Here is a 7,412-nt window from a genome sequence, read left to right as displayed (position 1 = left end):
GCTGTTAGGCAGAACAATCGCGTTCGGCAAAGCGCAGGGAGTCATCATTCCACTGCTCCCTCTTAAAGGAGGCCGGCGTGGACCGAAATTGATGGTCCAGGCCGAGAGGGTCTTGGGGCCTGGGCCCGGGGGAAGTTCCCTGGCTAGTCCCTTCTCCGGCGGAATCTTCCGGGTCAGGGTCCGTAGCCACAGAAAGGTCCCCCGAGACACCAGCGCCCATAGGGGCTGCCCTTGTGCACGGCGTGGAGGCCGCGGGAGGGTTGCCTTTTCCCCTCATGACAAGATCCAACGAGGCCCCGAGCGGCGAATGGCTTACCGCTGATTTTTTAGACCAGTCTTGTCCCAGAATCACTGGGAAGGGGGTCAGGTAACACAGCGACCGCCATTTGATTGGTTCCCCTTCCAGGTAAGATAGCAGTGAGCGGAACGATATGACCTAGTCCCCCCATGTACACAGGTAACCAACAAATGTTGCTTTAACCACTGTTGCGGTAAGACAAACGGCGAGCAACAATGGTAATGTTGCTGCCGGAATCAAACAAAGCCACCACGGCGCGCCCATTTAGCAACACCACTCCCGTTCGACTCGCCAAGGGATGCGGCGGGTACAATACCTCTCCGTCGATGTCCAGCTGCAGTCCATAGGCTCCGGGGCGATGTGATGGGGCAGTTTGGCAGCAGGTGGCCGGTCTCGGCACCCTTGAAACAGCGCGCGGACCCGCCTCTCTTTGGCTCTGGCTGGCGCTTCTGCAGCGCGCCGAGGGGCTCGGGGTGGCCGCCCGTCCCTGCCGGTTCCCGCGAGCAGGCTTTTCTGACCCCCCAAGTCGGAGGACCGCCAACTGACGCTCCAGGACGTCGAGGAGGCCCGACATATTTTGATAGGCGTGCCCCCGGACCTGCTGGGCGAGGGAACTGGGCATTGCGTTGACCAGGCCTTCACAGGCCACCCGCTCGACGACTTTCCGCCTGTCCGGGCTCTCTGGCCGTAGCCAGCGCCCATCTTGCCCCAGAACTCGAACGCCTGGGCGCGAAGCGGCTTTTCGGGTCAAAGACCCAGTTCCGCCATTCGCCGCCTGCTGGCCCGGCTAATGCCGTAGCGGGCCAATATTTCGGGCTTGAGGAGGTCGTAATTAGCGGCCTCCTCCTCAGGGAGGTCATAATAGGCCCGCAGCGCGGGTCCCTTTAGGTATGGCGCCAAGATGGACGCCCACTCGGACCGCTGCCACTCGTTCCGGGTGGCCGTCCTCTCAAACATGCCCAGGTAGGCATCGACATCCTCCGAAGGCCCCATCGGCACCATAGGAGGAGGCGGCTGCCTGGGCGGGTCTGGTCTCGCCCGTTGGGCTTCCACTAACCTGGCCTTCGTGGCCTCCAGCTCCCGGTTGGTAGCGGCTTGCGCTTGCTGCAGGGCCTGGAGCTGGGCGTTCATTCCCTGCAGCACGGTGTTCAGGTCCTGTCCCTCCGTCATTCCGGGATCTCTGATCCTGCCGCTACGCCACTTGTAAAGGACCGAGAGACAGTAGCAAGGGTTGGGGTTTTCCGCCCCGTATATTGTACAGAAAAAAAAACAGGTCAAAATCATAAACAAACAGTTCATAATGCGCGACCCGACTCCTGGCGTCGCGGCCATTTTATTGGGGAGGAGCCGGAAGTGGAGGAATGTCGGGAAGGACCGCAAGGGAGGATGGGAAGGATGACGCAGGGCAAGATGGCGGAGGAAGGGCGGAAGTATCGCACTGCGGTCATCCATGCCTATGGTGCAGGACGGTCTTTTTTCCTATGAGGAAGCAGAGGGAGAAAGTTAATACCCCACCATTCCCTGGCGCGAGTGGTTTCCCAGGTGCTGTCGAATCAATCCATGCCTCCTACTCAAGGTGCGTGACAATATATATATATATATATACATATCTATACATATACACATATATACATATATATATCTACATATATACACACACATATATACACACACATACATACATACACACACACATATATAAACATATATATACATATACATACATATCTACATATATACACACACAGCTATTTCAGTATCAGTGCAATACGCTGTTTGTTAAAACGGTTGACTCCGCTCTTACGTGCAATAACCAATCAAATCATTCAGTTGTCTTTGCTCAGATGTCATTTTAGAGCTGGACGCCTGGCATCTTTTTGGCCACAGGTTCGTTTCTGTTTGCTGTGAGGTTCTGTGTTGTGGAGATTCTCAGGATGGATTGCAGGTGCTCATCAGTGAGGCGACTCCTGTGTGCTGTTTTGTTAGTCTTTATCACTGAGAAGAGCTTCTCACACAGATATGTGCTACCAAACATGCACAAGGTTCGAGCCGCATGTAGACGGACTTTTTTTGTTCATCAAAGTCACCAAAGCGCCGTGCAAACTCAGTGCGCAGTGCGCTCAGTTTATCAGCAAAGTGCGATTTGGGAACACCGTAGTGACGACTTGGTTTAACAGTACTTGGCAACAGGGAAAGTGGGGCAAGGTGAACTGGTGCATTTGTGTCTCCCATAAAAGCAGCTTCACTTGAAATCACTTTGTGATTGTGCACAGGTTAAAACGTCCGCTGAAGTGTCAGATTCTTATTTAATTATGCTGTTTTCTGTATCTTCTGAATTGCATTCAGGTTACCCTGATGCAAGGCAGCTGAAGCGCTGCATTATGGGATCAGTAGTTTATTGTGTTACCAGCTTCATATACCCGGCTTTAATAACAATAATACAGTATATAAAATGATCTCACGGGCGGATATAATTACACGCCGGGCCGGATGTGGCCCGCGCCCCTTGAGTTTGACACATATGGACTAAATAGAACTTGAAAAGATATATTTTTTCAAATGTGATCGCGCAATTCAGATAGAGTTGACGCAAGCACTACAGCCTGCATGCCTCAATGAGTCATCCTCCCCTCGCTCTTACTTTTTTACCGTTCATCTAATGAATACACTGAGTATGGCTTTACCAAAACAATCATTGATGGCTAATAAAGTATCCATTATTCTAGTATGTAGAGCGGGTTATATATATATACATATATATATACCCGCGTATTGCAGCGGAGAAGTAGTGTGTTAAAAAAGGTAGAAAAAGAAAAGGGAACATTTTAAAAATAACGTAACATGACTGTCAATATACAGTATTTGTTTTGTGAGTGTTACTGAGTGTTGCTGTCATCAAGGATTTGATTATCATTATTTCTTTCAATCAGGTTCGTATTTGTAGGATGTGTTGTGTTCAAGTTACATTCCGTGTTTGTCAATCGCTGTAAAGATGACAGGTTTCATTCATCGATTCGTTTCTTACTGCATCAATAAACAGCTCGTCTTCTTCTTTATCTGAGACCTGACACACTGCATGCACGGGTTTTTTACACTGTCTTCCATTAGCGGGACATTGACTTTTTCCACCGTGTGCTTTGTTTCCGCAGTAGCTGGATTTATGAATATGCTTATCAGACGCTTCATATTTTTTGCTGCCTTTTCAATTGTGTAATTCGGTTTTTGTTCAGCGCTCTTTGGAACTGTTGCTTTTCATCTGTGCACTGCGTCAGTTCACGTGAGCCACTCGGTGTACTTGCATCGAAGTTTCCCAGCTGTGCTGGTGCCATCTCGTGCTATGTCCATAGCTTTATTTAATGTTACCTTAGTCTTGGCACTTAAAACTTTCTCTCGCAGTTTCGCTGAGTTTGTGTCAAACACCACCCTGACCATCTCATCTTCCTCTCCATAAGCACAGTCCTTCACCCGTGAATATTTACCTGTGGCAGTTTGCTATTGGATTGCCGCTGACGGACGGCCTTATATGGGCAGGCACTAAATTACAAACGCCAGCGCAGCCTGTCTATGAACTTAATTTAAAGTGTAGGTTTACATCGTGCTTTGTTTCCGGCGGCAGAACTCATGAATATGGTTGTATATGTCACTCGCTCGCTTCTTATTGTTTCGCTGCCTTCTCAATTATATAATGCATGTTTTCTTGAGCACTTTTTTGAGCTCTTCCTGGTTTTCTATGTACTGCGTGATTACGTGGGAGGCGTGATGATGTCACACGAAACTCCGCCCCGGCATTGAAGCTCATCTCCATTACAGTAAATGGAGAAAAACTGCTTCCAGTTATGACCATTACGCGTAGAATTTCGATATAAAACCTGCCCAACTTTTGTAAGGAAGCTGTAAGGAATGAACCTGCCAAATTTCAGCCTTCCACCCACACGGGAAGTTGGAGAATTAGTGATGAGTCAGTGAGTGAGTGAGTGAGTGAGTGAGTGAGTGAGTGAGTGAGTGAGTGAGGGCTTTGCCTTTTATTAGTATAGATATATATATTGTCACACATGCGCGAGTAGGAGGCCGTGGATGGACCTTAAAGCACATCGAAAGACGTTCGCCGGCGGGAATGGCGGGTACTAACCTTTTTCCTTTGTTTTCCAGAAGTAAAGACGCTCCGCCATAAGGCACTGTACCGCAGTATGTCCACTTCCGCCCTTCCTCCGCCATCTTCCTGACGCCAGCAGTCCGTCATCCCTCACGCTCCTTCCCAGCATTCCTCCACTTCCGCTCCTCCCATATAATGGCCACCGACGCCTACTATGGCGCGCGCAGATGAATGTTTTGTTTTCTCTGTTTTGACCTGATTTTTTGATTGTCTGTGGATTGTAGACAATATACGGGGCCGGAAAAACCCCAAACCTTTTCTACTTTGCTTGGAATTTTTACAATATATATATATATATATATATATATATATATATATATATATATATATATATATATATATATATATATATATATATATATATAAAGTACATAAGTTCAAGTTCAAAGTTTATTGTCATGTGCACAGTAAGGAAACATTGCCCTGTACAATGAAATTCTTTCTTTGCTGTCCACAGAAAATGCCAATGGTTAAGAAACCAACACATAAATAATAAGTAGCAAATAGATAACAAGTAACAGAGGCAGCATACATTCTAAAAACAGAATAGAAGTATAAAGTGTATCGTGCAGGTAGGTTTGTGATGGACAAGTCCAATACAGTTGCGTGAGGTCGGTAGAATGAGGTGGCCCACGGTTATAAATTCTAGTCAGTTATTTAGGAGTCTAATGGCCTTGGGGAAGAAAGAGTTCTTAGCCTGGAAGTCCTGCATTTCATACTCTATACCTCCTGCCTGAGGGTAGAAGTGTGAACAGTTCGTGTTGGGGTCCCTGAGGATTGAGCCAGTTCTCCTCTTTGCTGATTCTTTGTTAATTGTGGTAACTATACTTCAAAAGACACCTGATATTCTATATGGTGGTCCACAAGGCTCTATCCTGGGCCTGCTGCTCTTTTCGATTTACATGCTTCTGTTAGATCAGATTATCTCAGGGCACAATGTGAGCTACCACAGCTATGCTGACGACACACAACTGTATTTATCAATAGCACCTGATGACCCCGACTTGTTTCACTGACACAATGTCTGACTTCTGTTTCTGAGTGGATGAGTAGTAATTTTCTCAAGCTAAATAAAGAGAAAACTGAATTTTTAGTGATTGGCAATAATGAATATAATGAGGTTATTAGAAATAAACTTGATGCATTAGGATTAAAAGTCAAGATGGAGGTAAAGAACTTAGGGGTAACTGTTGACTGTAACCTGAATTTTAAATCGCATATTAATCACATCACTAGGACAGCAATTTTTCACTTAAGAAATAGACCAAAAGTTAGACCTCTTATATCATTGCTAGATTCTGAGAAATTAATTCACACTTTTGTTTTCAGTTGACTAGATTACTGTAACGCACTGCTCTCAGGACCCCTGAAAAAAGACATCAATCGATTACGTGTGCAGAATGGAGCTGCTAGAATCTTAACTAGGAAAAGAAAATCCGAGCACATCTCTCCAGTTTTGATGTCACTACACTGGTTACCTGCGTCATTCAGAATTGACTTTAAAATACTGCTTATGGTTTATAAAGCCTTCAATAATCTGCTCCATCTTATATATCGGAGTGTCTGACACCTTACACTCCAAATCGTAACCTTAGATCTTCAAATGAGGGTCTGCTTAGAATTCCAAGAGCTAAACTTAAAAGAAGTGGTGAGGCGGGCGGGCGGCCTTCTGCTGTTAGGCACCTTAAATTTGGAATAGCCTGCCAATAGGAACTCGCCAGGCTGATACTGTGGAGCACCTTAATAAACTGCTAAAAACTCATTACTTTAACATGGCTTTCTCATAACTTCATTTTAATTTAATCCTCATGCTCTGTATATTCAATTAATTATTATTACTATTCATGGTGGCTCCAAAATCCGTACTCACCTCTACTCTCTCTTCTGTTCTTTTTCCAGTTTTCTGTGGTGGCGACCTGCACCACCACCACCTGATCAAAGCACCGTGATGTCCCTCCATTGATGGATTAAAGGCCAGAAGTCCACATGACTGTCATCGTCAAGTTCTTCCATGAGAACCCTGAATACAATGACTGATCATTGATGTTAGGTAGAATGCCTACAGGGGGCTGGGTGGTCTCGTGGCCTCGGACCCGCTGCAGATTTTATTTTTTCTCCAGCCGTCTGGAGTTTTTTTTTTGTTTTTTCTGTCCTCCTTGGCCATAGGACCTTACTGTTATTCTGTTAATTAGTGTTAATTGATTTTAATTGTTATTTTGTCTTTTCTTCATCATGTAAAGGACTCTGAGCTACACTAGTTGTATGAAAATGTGCTCTAGAAATGAAGTTTGTTGCTGTTGTTGTCCTGCGGACTCTGCAGTTGTAGATGCTCTGCAGAGAGGGCAGTGAGGTCCTGGTGATCTTCTCAGCAGTCTTCTCCACTCTCTGCGTGCCTGTGCGGTCCATAGCAGTAGTGTTGCCGTATCACACGGTGATGAAGCTGGTCACGATGCTCTCAACAATGCAGATGTAAAAGTTGCCGAGGATCTTAGTTGACATACCAAACGTCCTCAGCCTCCTCAGAAAGTACAGCCGCTGTTGAGCGCTCTTGACCAGCTGTATGGTGTTAAGTGTCCAAGTGAGGTCCTCACTGCTGTAGACATCCAGGTATTTAATGCTGCTCACCCTCTCCACTTCAAGCCCTCGGATGAACAGTGGCCAGTGAGGTCTCCTCTCCTTCCTCATGTCCACTATCATCTCCTTCGTCTTGTCTGTGTTGAGGGTGAGGTTGTTGTCCTCACACCATGATGCCAGACTGTCCACCTCCATATAAGATAAATAACATTAAAACCTATGTACAATGTGCAAAAGTGCAAAAGCCACTTACAGTAGAAAGTGAGAAGGTTTATTATAGAGTAGCTTATGAGATGTACAAAAAGACAAACAGTTAGCAGCAGATATAAAATTGAGTCTTTCTATAATACCAACTTAGGTGGGCACTTGGTAGATAATGACTCTTGT

Source organism: Polypterus senegalus, chromosome 10 (assembly GCF_016835505.1).
Source record: "Polypterus senegalus isolate Bchr_013 chromosome 10, ASM1683550v1, whole genome shotgun sequence".
NCBI lineage: Eukaryota > Metazoa > Chordata > Cladistia > Polypteriformes > Polypteridae > Polypterus > Polypterus senegalus.
The sequence above is the reverse complement of the archived record's forward strand: the minus strand, read 5'-3'. Positions refer to the sequence as shown.